Source organism: Natator depressus, chromosome 11 (genome assembly GCF_965152275.1).
Source record: "Natator depressus isolate rNatDep1 chromosome 11, rNatDep2.hap1, whole genome shotgun sequence".
NCBI classification, from domain to species: domain Eukaryota; kingdom Metazoa; phylum Chordata; order Testudines; family Cheloniidae; genus Natator; species Natator depressus.
This window is the reverse complement of record NC_134244.1, coordinates 23,890,122-23,904,067: the sequence shown is the minus strand read 5'-3', so window position 1 is coordinate 23,904,067 and position 13,946 is coordinate 23,890,122. Positions and strand designations below refer to the sequence as shown.

At 39.8% G+C, this 13,946-nt stretch overlaps 1 long non-coding RNA gene across 1 annotated transcript in view; it reads right to left on the bottom strand.

Moving 5' to 3' along the window:
- LOC141995567 (uncharacterized) overlaps positions 1–13,535 on the bottom strand; it is a 294,953-nt gene extending 281,418 nt beyond the window's left edge. The window contains exon 1 of the long non-coding RNA XR_012641358.1: positions 13,519–13,535. This is a non-coding gene — a long non-coding RNA (uncharacterized LOC141995567). The remainder of the gene's footprint in view (positions 1–13,518) is intronic.
- Between the last annotated feature and the right edge of the window lie 411 nt (positions 13,536–13,946).

The following is a 13,946-nucleotide window of genomic DNA, read 5'->3' as shown; positions in this document are numbered from 1 at the left end:
TCTACAGCCGGAAAGAATCTATCCAAATGATCTGCTTGCCCAACTTCAATATACAGAAGCTCTCTAGGCTATGCCAATCTCTTGATTTCAATCCAGTCTTCTGCAGCTCTTGTTAGCTCCTTCATTAAGAAACAGGAACTCAGGAAAAGAAAACTTTTGATACTTTCTTTCTTTTAGATTACATACAAGCTAATACAACCTCAGCCTGAATCATACCTAAGCTACCCAAAGCAACTAGTTAATCAAGTCAATGGGAAGCAATCTTTCACAACTTATCTTGTGGCTGATCTGTCACTGAACTATAGAAGGCAAAGGAATTTTATATATATCAGGCTTTTTCTTCATTTGTTATTTAATAAACTGTTTATAGTATGCCCTAATTACACACATTTGTTATAGATATCAAACCCAGAAATGGGTGAGAAAATGCTAGATAGTTTCCCACCTAAAGTTTTAATGAGATAATAATACCTCCACAGCCCATATGCTTCAAAAACGTTATCCTTAATTATGTAACAAGGGGTATGCTGCTGATATCTGTTAACAGCTAGAACAGCTGTGGTTTTCTGCTTTTTTGCACCGCTCAGGAGAAGCGGCAAGTTCAGCTTCCCTTTTTTTTTTTTTTTTTTGTTGTTGTTGCAAAACCTCTGAGCTGAACAGGTGTGTGCAATCACGAACCACAGTGATGAACCCAAACTGCTGCCTTTCTAAAAATTCCACCAGCCAGTGACACATTCTGGTCAAGGTTTCACAACCTTGTTTGCCACTGGTTGTTTCTGATGATTCATTACCCTCATGGAGGTGAATTTCAATTATCGTTAATATGCTACTTTTCTGGTACTGTACTAAGGGGTTCCTCATTTTCATTTCTTACTCTTCTCCCCACCCACCTTAAATGAATTTAACGCCCTTGATAAGTGCTGGATTCACAGCCCAGGGGACGGAGCCAGGTACAGAGCCTTCTACAACAGCAGTGCAAACTTCCCCACATTGCTCCATCCATGTGCATCAGCATGAAGGGGACCCTCTCTTGATAGTCCATTTTCCATGTCCATTCTGACCTTTGCCTCTCTCAGGGTTGCCAACAATTAGTGCAACTAGCTCATTGGTGCAGTTATAGAACTGCTCTTTGTAGGTGGACGCTTGCCCATAGCCACTGAACTCATTCCATATAGGCCACCAGACACTCATCTGATAATATATTGGCTGAATCTTTCTTTGAGTGAGAGATTTGCTACTGACTTCAAAGCAGCAGCATCTGGCCTCTATTCCCTACCTACTGTAATTCTGATGTATTGGAACTGTGGGGCAGTAACCTAGAGGTGAAAGCTGTGCTATCCTATTGCACCCTCAGTCTCAAGCTATCTTGTGTATTCTCCCCATTTTTTCCTTCACTTCTTCCTCAATTTCCCCCCCTCCATAAAAATGAAAATGTTGTTTTTACTGTAGCTTTAGGATCTGTTAACTTGCTAGTTTCTTCATGTCATTAGCCTTTATTTCTATTTCCTTTCCCTTCTCTTCACCTCCACCCAAGATCCAGTGTACTTTTAAGAAACAGGAAGTGTATAGAAAAACTGTGTCCTCAGAAGGTCAGATGATGTGGATTTCAAGAACAGCAGCATTGTGAAAGCTTTCCCCAACCTTATCACTCTTATGTCTTTGTAAGCTCTGTCTGCAAATAAGTCAGGCATTTTATTATGCAAAAGGTAAGGATAACTCTGTGATGCCCTGGGGGAGAAATATAATCTCATGCCTAGAACTCAAACCCTAACTCTGCACAGGCAGCAAGGGAGGAAGCACCTCATGCATGCTTTCAGTCAACCCTCATCATATATATTACCCCTACACCCAGAGCGGCACCAATGGGTTGCTTAAACAGACACATCCACGATTCCTTGCAAGGGGCAGAGTTATTGCGATGCAGATCCTTTTATAAAAAAAGCAAAAAGGACAAATAAGATGATGCTGTTGGATCTACTTTTTCTCTTACGTACTTTTAAGACCCCATTACCCTAGTATCTGAGTGCCTTGCCATCTTTATCCTCACAACACTCTTGTGAGCTCAGGCAGTATTATTAACCCCATTTTACAGATAGGGAGCTGAGGCTCAGAGAGACTATGATTACAATGGGAGGCACGTGATTAGGCACTTATTGAAAATCCCACTAGGTACCTATCTGCATTTTCAGGCACCTAAACATCTTTAAAAATTCAGCCCTATGTAACTTGCCACAGGTCTCACAGAAAGTCTTTGTCAGGGCGGAGAACTGAACCCATCGCTCCCAAGTCCCAAGTTAGGGCCCTAACCATTGGACTGACCTTCCTCTCATTCCCTTCCCGCCACCCCCACCAAGCCTTGTGTGTCCCAGGTTCAAGACAATGGGTACCCTACAAATCGTATGGGTTGCATTCCTCACACAAGCAAGTCTTCACTCCCACTGAACTAGCAAGAGTACAAGTCCGGTTTTCAAGAGAAGTTGGATAGCAAAGTTCAGTACATTTACAAACAAGGAACAGAAACTTTTTCCCCCTAAACTTTTCAGTTGGAACCTCATGACCGTAGATTTTGCAAGTGCTGAAGGAAAGATACGTGCGACTGTGTGCACAGGCAGAGAACCTGTGATTCACTGGCTTGTGGTCTGTGTATTCAGCTCCTGAATCACAGAAGGAAAGTGACTCTTCAATTAATGTGCCCATCAGTACACAGGCACATAAATTGCTAAAGAATAAATTGTTTGACCCTAAAATTATGACCTTATAGAAAAGTTGCACTTATGTAAACGTCATTACAGCAACTGAGGCATGGTCTACACTTAAAACGTACACTGGCATAGCTATATTGTTAAGGGGTGTGATTTTTTTTTAAAAAAAATCAACATAGCTATGCTGGCATAAACCGTAGCATAAATACTGTTATACAGGGATATGTGTTTTTGCTGGTGTGACTTATTTTGCTTAAGGAACCAGCATAAGCTATATTGGCAAAAGCATTCTTTGCCGGTATAAACGGTGTCTACACTTGGCAGGCTTACTAGTATAGACAAGGCCTTAGATGCTCATTCACAGTCTGTGCCTGTAATGTTATTCATGAAACGCACCACAGTTGTTATTGTTGTAGAAGTGGAATACTCACACTTCTGAGACTCTTGTATTATGGGGAAAAATAAATAATTCTTTGTATTTGCACAGCACTTTTCATCTGATAATCTTAAAGCATTTTACTAGCCTGGGAACATAGGAATTACCATACTGGACCTGACCCAAAGCCCATCTACTCCAGTATCCTGTATCAGATGCTTCAGCTGAAGTGCAAGAACTAGAGCTGAGTGAAACGTTTTAAACAAAAAGTTTATTTGCTGAAACATGCAGTTTTAGATAGACCTGAAACGATTTGTGAATTTAGGTCAAATTCAGCAAATAGTTTTGGCCCCCCCAAAAAGCAAAAATAATGAAAGTCTAGACATTTTGTTTTGACATTTTCATGACACATTTCAACTTCTTATTATGAGCTGACTTTTTGTTTCAAAATTTAGCTAGATGTATTAAAAAACAAAAATTTAAAAAAAGAGTAAGACACAAACTAAATGAAAAAAACAAACAAAAAAACCTATTTTGGGTTGACCCAAAACAATTTTTCCCCTGATTTTTCAGTTTAGACACCAAACTAAAAGAATTAATTATTTGCTCTTCTCTAATAAGAGCTTCAATGTGGGCAGGTGTGCTCTCCCAAACACACACAGTGGGTCTCATCCTGATCTCTAATAGTTAGAGATTGGCTTAAAGTCTGAAGCTTGAGGGTTACATTTTGCTAACCTTAATTAATCCCCTGCAAAATTGGTATTGTATCCATTTTACAGGTGAATACAATTAAATCAAATAGAAAAGTTGCATGACTTTCCTAAGGTCCATGACAAACCATTGTCAGAGCCAGGAGGAGGAGAACCTAAGCATCCTGATTCCCATGTCCTTGCAGTAATCCCTGGAAACAATACAATATTTCCTCCCAAAATACAAATACAAAATACAAATAGAGCCCTGTCGGGACAGTTGGAGGGCAATAGGCTCAAATCTATTACAGAAGAGAATTTCCTTCCATTCAGATTTACTTGAGGCTGCTATTCAGTGCACATTCCCATTCCAGCCAAGCCTGGTTTTATTGCTGTTTTCCCCCCTGAGAAACAACATTGATTTTTAGTTATCTTTTCTAGTGCATGTCAGTACCATTCAGTATACTACATAATATTTTCTCAAAGTGTTTTGAAGTATTGTACTGCCATGGAGATTTTAAAAGACAACAAAACAACAAGTCTTGTGATCAGACAGTCATGATCATTTGGAGTAGTAAGTTGCCAAGTCAGCTTTCTGGCAACAGACAAGAGAAAGGAACCTCAAACAATTGGTGTGTATTTGGAACATGGCAAACACAGCAGGTTGGTGACTATCCAAATTACATTCAGGTAGCTTGGTTAATTCCTAAATTGTATTCCACTGCACTGTGCATATAGGAATCCGTGGACACACATACTATTGTGAAAGGTCAGAGCTAGGATATTTTGAAAGAATAAGGGTGATTTTGGAGGACAAAGACATGTCTTTTCTTCATCTTTAGATGATAGAGTAAGTGTCAGTAAGGTATATTTGCTCACAATCTTTCATAGAGAGAGTACTTTGAGTCAATTTGGCTACATCTGTAGTGATGTGTAAGAGTTTGTACTGCTGGTTAAATTCTTTGATTACTTCTCATTAGGGATCAGTGAGTCGTGATTTGGTATTTCAAACACTTCAAGTTCAGGCCAAAATCAGATTTATGTCAGTCCAATGTAGGATTTGTAATTTAATTTAAGGCCATGACTATTCACAAAATGAGAGGTGTGATCAGATTGCATATTGGACACTGAATTGTGGAAATGAAGTTTGCTCTGCTTGCAGAAAAAAGGAATCTACTTAATCTACCTATTTTAGATTTTGATACAAGAATTACAGAATAAATATATTTAAGGATCAAACACCTAGGTAGCTACATAGCTTGTATTAACATTTTATATTTTGCATGTGCATTATTTAAAGCAGATATGTTGTAGTAAGTACTACCGAGAAAGAGAGATCATCATATACTTCAGAAATCTGCTGTCTCCGCTTGCATTGAACCTTAATTGCAAACCAGAGTATTGGGCCAAAAAACCTTCAGTTCTCTTGTAAAAACTGCCTCATGTTGGAATTACAGTTTGCGTCATTTTTCAGTCTTCACAGAGATGCATCTGTGTCTTTGTTCCATCCTGTCAAGCAAATACCAGGGTCTATCATTTTTTAAATGACATCACAGTAAACTGGCGAATAGTGCACATCTGGTCAGAGGGAACACAGAAATTATTTATGGGCATCAGAAAATAAAGTAAACTAAAATTCAAAAACACTCTGAGGGAGTTGTAAAAGCGGACAATGTAATGAGTGGAGCACAGGAATGAAACGGCAACATGGAACGCACTCATGGCGCAGCTACGCAATTGTGAAAATAGTTCTACTACATCCAAACATGTTATGTATCTTGGAAGAGCCACAGGGCAGGAATTGTCCCATGACTGTGTTTGTACAGAGTCTAGCACAATGAGCCCTGATCTCCTGGAGGTCTCCACAACACAGAGACTAGTGTAATACCTATTATTTGGAAGGTTTCAGAGTAGCAGCCATGTTAGTCTGTATTCGCAAAAAGAAAAGGAGGACTTATGGCACCTTAGAGACTAAGAAATTTATTTGAGCATAAGCTTTCGTGAGCTACAGCTTCAGTGGAAGAATTTTTTTCCACTGCATGCATCCGATGAAGTGAGCTGTAGCTCACGAAAGCTTATGCTCAAATAAATTTGTTAGTCTCTAAGGTGCCACAAGTACTTCTTTTCTTTTTATTATTTGGAAGTGTTTCCAAATCTACCAATATCTCAAATTACAAGTGTAGCGGGAAGCTGGTTTTTGGCTAAGAGGTGGGTGCATAATAGTTGCTTAAAGACTAGATATCAATGGTTCATTGTCAAACTGGGGCAATATATCTAGTGGGGTCCTGCAGGGGTCTGTCCTGGGTCTGGTACTATTCAAAATTTTCATTAATGGCTGATAATGGACAGGAGAGTATGCTTATAAAATGTGCAGCTGACATCAATCTGAGAGGGGTTGCTAGCACTTTGGAGTGTAGGATTAGAATTCAAAATGACCTTGACAAATTGGAGAATGGGTCTGAAATCAGTAAAATGAAATTCAATAAAAACAAATGCAAAGTATTATGCTTAGGAAAGAACAATCAAATGCACAAACTACAAAATGGGGAATAACTAGCTAAGCAATAATACTGCTGAAAAGGATTTGATGGGTACAGTGAGTCACAAACTGAATGAGTCAACAATTTGAGGCAGATGCAAAAAATACTAATATTCTGTGGCTTATTAACAGGAGTGTCATATGACAAGTGATAATTGTTCCTCTCTACTCAGCACCGGTGAGACTTCAGCTGGAGTATTGTGTCCAATTCTGGGTATACTTTAAGAAAGATACAGACAAACTGGAGGGAGTCCAGAGGAGAGCACCAACACTGATAAAAAGTTTTCAAAAATCTGACCTATGAGGAAAGATTTTTTTAAAATTGTTATGTATAGTGTTGAGAAAAGATGACAGGAGGGGAGGGGGAAGGACCCTGAGAACAGCCTTCAAATAGGTTAAGGCTGCTATAAAGATGGCTGCGATTAATTCTTCTCCATGTCCACTGAGGCAGGTCAAGACACAATCAGCTTAATCTGCAGCAAGGGAGATTTAGGTTAGATATTAGGGGGGAAAAAAAACTTTCTAAACTCTAAAGATAGCTATGCACCGGAATAGGCTTCCAAGAGAGGTTGGAGGTTTTTAAGAACAGGATAGACCAGGGATCGGCAACCTTTGGCATGTGGCCCATCAGGGAAATCCGCTGGCAGGCCGGGACGGTTTGTTTACCTGCAGCATCTGCAGGTTCGGCCGATCGCAGCTCCCACTGGCCGCGGTTCGCCAGGCCAATGGGGGCTGTGGGAAGCAGCTCGGGCCGAGAGATGTGCTGGCCGCCACAGAAATAGGTTTTCATGTTCCCGCCAGCTGTACTAGGCAAATTACATAGGTTCTAACCCGTACCTTAGTAAGACTTATCTGACAACAAAGGCAGTTTAACTCCTGCAGATCACGGATATACCCCTGTAGTAAGATTAGAGGTAGCAGGGTTTCCTTCCCAGAGTCAGTTAGTGGTAGGCTGCTGTCACACCACCATAGTCCCCAAACTCCTTGCTGGGGCACAGCTTCAAAGTGAATCCAATGGAATCATAAACCCCACTTCTCACAGGAGTCCAAATTTTGCATGGACATTAGTGTCAGCGCCATATAGGACTCCCTGGTGGAAGCAAGCTTAAAACTTGGTTACGTTTTCACAGTTTTATGGAGGAATTGTTCACTGATGGTCTTCTATGGCCTCAGGCCAGCTCTGCTTGGACATCTCTCTTCAAAACAATAAGTACATCTAACTGTACCCTGCTCATTTTGTGACAAAAACGCCTTTTGTCACTCTGTTTAAACTAAAATTAAGATGGTCTATGAATATAAAGTTCACATATGGTTACCTTCAGGTAACAAGTAATATTTCAGTTAGGCTCAACATTCCTGGTGTTGTTAATATCCTCCTTACTCCACATTCAAAGGTAATGGGTTTTTTTATTAAAATTTCATCAGGATGTTTATAAATGTAGCAGTTTTCTCTAGACTACATCACACAATCATAGGGAAGAAAGAGAGAATGAAAAATCTTAAGGAGTATATTATTAATACAAAGAGAATTTACTTGGTTGTGATGTGTTTTATTGGTATACTCATTGCACTTCAATTTAGATTAAGAAGTAGGAAGATTATTATTTCCCAAAAGACAAGTATCATAAACACACACACACACACACACAAACGGAGTCTTGTATTTATATCCCACAGAGATGTGCCAAACTCTCTACAAATATCCAGGCTCATGGGAAAATTGGAATACCTGGAGCTTCCTGGATAGCCAGTCTGTATTTTACCGTCCTTGACAACATACAACTGCTGGGTTCTCTGGATCTCTGATCCTGCACTGTGTCAGGTTACATTGGGTCATATCTCATCTGTGATGTGACATAATATGACATAACTCAATGTGATGTGATGCACAGAACAGTCAGGTGCCCACAGGAAGCGTATATTCTATGACTGGGAGCAAGTTGTTCACCACAGCAGGTACAGCATTCTGAACCCACTCACACATCCATTGATGTAGATAATTAGTATACAAAGCAACACTCTGTGCTATGCTCATTCCAGCTCAGTAGTTTCCTATAAAACACACTCTTAAAATATACTTTATGGTGAGGGTTAGCTAAGATTATTTCACATTTGGGTATTATGGTATCATAAGGAGCAGTGAAATCGTCTCCATCAATAAGCAGCATTACATCTCCATTTAGAACCCATTGTTCAAGCACCAGTATAACAAGGGGATGGGATTGAAGTGCTCGATTTATTCAGGGAAGTAAACCTTTTGAAACATTTTCATGTTCTGAAAACTTGGCACATTTGTGCCCTCAGTGGCACCCATGTTTGGAGAGAATGCTGTTATGAGATACTAATGTCACCAATCATCTCCTCACTACTGCAGTCACTGCTGAAGGTGTCACACAACCTCCTTCCCTGGACTAACTGCAAGAAGGTGGTATGTCCATGACCACATCATCAACTGAAAGGAGCACAGAAGTGGTCTGTGGGAGAAGAGTAGCAATAAAAAATGGGAAGGGGCTTATGGGGGGGGGAGGAGGAGGAAAGGATCTGAGAAAAGAGGTGGTGGGGAGGGGAAAAGGGCTTGCTGGATAAAGGAGAGGCATGTAGAGAAATAAGAAGTCTAGACAATAAAGGGGTTTGCATTTTGTCATTGTTTTGAAGTCACCAGTGAAACCACACTCCAGGAAGGGGACAAGTTTGAACACAAGCTCAGGGTACGTGCTCTGCTGAGGACAGGATAGGCACTCAACCCATTCAGAACAATCTGGATAGAGAGGGGAAATGGGCTGTTAGAAAAGGAGTGCTAAAGCTCAGCTATTCCACTGCAGGGAAGTAATTATCCAGGTCTGAAGGTCCAGAGGAAGCCATGGGCCATCTGTACACACACACACACACACACACACACACTCAATTACTGGATGAATTCCCCTTCATACCGAATTTCCCCTGTGAATGTAGTCGATCAACGAGCTTCCCAATCCCAATTAAAATTTTGGAAATATAGCCACTACCTCCCTTCTGCTCCCTCTTTCTAGCTACTGCCCCCTTTGAAAGGACTCTTTGAAAGATGGGGATCTTAGAAGGTGCTCATGTATGCTGGTGACAGGAACCCTACAACTACTGAAGCAGTAGTTTCATTGTGTGTGGACAGTTGTTTTCTACTCAATATCAGTTTCAGATTCTTGTCCGTCCCCCACCCCCCCACCCCCATCAACATTATCCAATATGCAGGGCACTCTCAGGAAAATATTTATTTGCTTTAAATATCATTTTAATTGGGATTAAAAGAAAAATCATGGACACATCTCTGTAGACTTTGGTGAAACCAGAGTGCTTTCTATAAATCTAAATTTGGAGGCAAATGTAACTTGATCCCTCTTTAAGCCAGAATGAAACAACTACGGTCTAACTCATTACTACAGAAACATATGAATGAGGAGTAACAAAATTAAAAGAATAACCAGTTCCAGAAAACAGCATGAAACAGATAACCCCTCCCAGGCAAACAACTGAAATGTATAGTTGATATCAACAAAGAACATGATTTTAAATCATCACCATTTTGGAATGTCAATTTGTGAAAATTTTACAGTGCTGCAAATTTCCAGAGCTGTATCATTTCCTTAGATTTTTCATATAATAAAAAAGCTGAGTTGATTAATTTTCATACAAGCTTCCTAAACTAGTATTTGCTCTCCCTCTTAATATTTTTGTTGAGATCTCCGTGATAGATATCTAAGTCAGAGCATACCAGAACCCTGTCCATGCCACACTTTAGAGGCTGTTACCACCACCTTTCACTTTTTTTGGTTAATTTTCGTTTTACTGAAATTGCTATGACATCAAGGATGGTGAGGCACGTTCTACTATATGTAATAAACAGACCGCCCTTTTAAAAGGCACACAAGTCTCCCCCTAGCTACATCACATTGGGCCTCCACAAAGGTATTTAAACACATGTAGTTCTGTACATGTGATTTACTGAGAAAATCCAGTGTTCACTGACCCTCAAACTCACACCACCACCATGTGTAATGGGCTAAGGTTAGAGCACTGGGCTATAAAACAAGAGCCTGGTTGACATCCACTTAAAGGTGATTTTTTTTTCATACTGCATGGGTTCTGTTTGCCAGTGTAGGTGTGTTGCTTTGTTTCTGTATTTAGAGAGCAATTCCCGAGAATGAGAGCACACCATTTTTTAATAACATTAGCTATGAATCTGGGCAGCTCGCACATATGATCAAGTGTATTGTCAACAAGCTACAGGTGTACATAAAAAAAGGCAGGGGAAGTGCAAGTGTGATTATGAGCTCAGCCTGTTATCGGCTCCCTTATAAAGCATTCATCCCAAGGTGCCCTTGTTTTATATTTAGGTATTTCTTGCCTATAGTTTTAGAAGTGTGTGCGCAAAACTAGCAGCTTTATTTTCCCTTACAGGGGAGATGTTCACAACCAGCCAACGGGGATGATGATATACTGTAGCATGACAAAGGTTGCTAGGGTTGATCGCCACAAGGGAGGAAAATTGTAGGAGGTGTTTTTACATACACATACACAGAAACCTTTATTTTTAAAAAGGCTGGCAAGTCACCGTGCTATTTGCCTCCTCCCAGTCACTCGCAGAAATATTTAGGGTTTGCTATTCCAATCCAAGACTTCAGCAAATCCCAAAGCTGGGCTACAGGTGGCTAGAGCTGTGAGAATAACCAATTTTCCCATTTTCTGGACGATCTGAAAATTTGAAAAAATGATTCAGTTTGATCCAAACCAATTCCAAGGAAATTTCAGGCAATCTTAACTCTGGCATTTCCTTACTTTAATTTAACTAGCTTAATTTTGCAACCTGGATAATGTTCTTTTAACATTATGTGTGTGTGTGTGTGTGTGTGTGTGTGTGTGTGTGTAAGTGTAATATTTACATCCACAGACCCCAATTCTGTAACTGCATTTGTGCAAGCAGACTTCTGTGCCAGTGCAGAGGCCCGCTGAAATCCATGGGAGCTGCTGGGTGCTCAGCACTTTCCAAAAGTAGGCCATTTAAGCTATAAGTTTTGCAGCCTAAATTTAGGCTGCTGTTTTCAAAAAATATTGGCCTAAGTGCCTATCTGAGCTTCCAAATTTAGAGCTGGGTACCTCATTTCAGTGATAGAGGCCTAAGTTTTGGGCCTTGTACTTCTGCCTACATTCCTACGGAGTTAGTTTCCAAAAAGGGAACTGATCGCTCATGAAATTTAAAAAGGAAAATAATAATTCAAAGCTTTCCAGTGTGAGTTTCTTGCAATAATGCTTTATTTCTAGATACCAATCACTCTATTCAGATCTCACTTGCACTGTTTTTATACCCGAGTATTTCCACTGGCCTGAACAGAGTTGCTCCTGGCATACATCAGTGAATGCAAGATAACTTGTCACAGGTGACATTTTAAAATGTCTCTATGGGTATGTCTACCCTGCCCCAAAACCCCACACCTAACAGCAGTCAATCTCAGAGCACGCAGGTCACTGGACTTGGGCTTGCACTGTAGGGCTAAAAATAGCAATGTAAGTGACCCCCCTTTGTCCCCCGCCCGTCGGTCCTTGCCGGGCCACAGAACCAGAGTTCCAGCCCAAGTGGGATTTAAGCTATTAAGTAATTTAGGGACTTTTGAAAATTTTACCCCATCTGTAATTTTCTGTTTTGGAAGTTTTATATACTCTAATTTTTGCTGGTAGGAAATATCACTGGGTAAGTATCTTCCATCTACAGAAATCACCTGCTCCTAAGGTTCTCAGAGATATTTTTTTAAAATGTGCAATACAATACAAACATGTGTGTTGCATTAAATTGGGTTATACCAGGTCATGACACAGTATATCCCAATATAATCTAATGCAAAGCAAATCACTCACTACAACATAAATTTAGAGAAAAGCTTCCCTCCCCCACAATTTAGACAACAGCTGCTGTAGATAAAGTGTCCACACTATCCCATATGGACAGGTAGGTATGCATGGCTTGATAGTATCTGAATTACAAGGCAGCTAGATACATCTGTATTCAGATGCAACTGTAAATATTTATATCCTGAGCTTAGTGGGCACAGCTGGAGGAAAAAGTTATTTTTATTGAAACAGTGCCATTTACAGAAGTATTCTCTATATTTTCTTGAATACCATGGTAAATAAACATCATGGTGCAGTAAATCTGGACCCTTCAGAAATAACCATGGTACTCATTCAGAGTAAGATTAAGTTCAGTCACAAAACCCAGCATACTCTAGCTTAATGGGAATGAAGTACAGGTGGTAAGGTTCAGGAGATGAAATCTACCATCCTGGGGTGAGGATCCAGGGCTACAATCCCTTTGCCCTTGCAGAGCCTTGGAAATAATGACTAGCTACTCTGCACCTCATGAGATGTGGACCTAGTGTCTAGAACACAATTGTGGTCCTGTAAACTCTCCCCACCTCTCATTTCCACTCTCTGCATAATATGTGGCAAGAGTGCATGGAGTCCTCCTGTCCGCTAATTCACTGGTGACCCCAACCCTATGCATTCTAGTACATAACTTAAGTGGTACAGAAGTGTTTGTGTAGACCCTCTGCATCAGGCTAGATTTCATCTATATGGAATTCTTAGAGCTGGGTAAATCATTCTTGGAGTTATTGCAACTGGCATTCAAAATTGGTAGCACTGATGCATACCAGACTATCATGATCGTAATGACGTAAAGGCATCTTCTGTAGATGGAATATTTGTATGTACATCCACCTCTCACTTGCAGATAGAACAAGGTTATGTTAAGAACATGGGTGTAGTATACACACATGTATCATTTGATAAAGTATGAATTTATCTGAATTGTATATTTTAATTTTATTAATCATAACTGCAGTATACTTCTGAGGTCTTCTGCATTTACACTATTTTAATGTTATCTACCATATCTAATAGATATGCCAACAGATTTGTGGTTGTATTAATAAGAGCATCTTGTGAAGTGGCAGCAACTGGATGCTGCAGGACAAGTAGAAAAACATATCCAGCACTGAAACAAACAATTACTGACGATGTAAATATATAGCCAGTCCCACAAGCTGACATGAACCCTGCTTACAATTTAGATTATTTCAGTTGAACTGTCTTCAAACTCAAATTCATGCTAATGCAGGTACTGTAAATACTGCTTGAGCCTTAATTCAATAATGAGATCAACAATTACACTTAAAGATAACTTACCATTTCAGCAGTGCGAGCAAAATCCTTTTGATCACACCTGTATTGTGCTATTCATTATTTTCTTTGATGATTAAGAACACTGAAATATGCTTGTTAAAAAGAACAAAATGAAGTGCAATATTTATACCATCTGATGAAGTGCATTAGCAAATCAGAGGGCTTAGAGCACCTAAATTAAAAAGAAAATTGTATCAATATTTGATGTTTCTCTTCTTTAGCATCTTGTGGTGTATATATACACACACACAAACATCAATAAAACTCCTGACCTTGAATTTATTGCATTACCTAGAAATGTGATCTTTTGCCTACAAAATCCTCTTCCTGCTCATTTTCTTTCAAATCTTTGTTTCCTTCATCTTATTGCCTGCAGAAAACAGGAATTCACTATTTGCAAAATGCAAGACATGGATGTTGGGAGACATTTT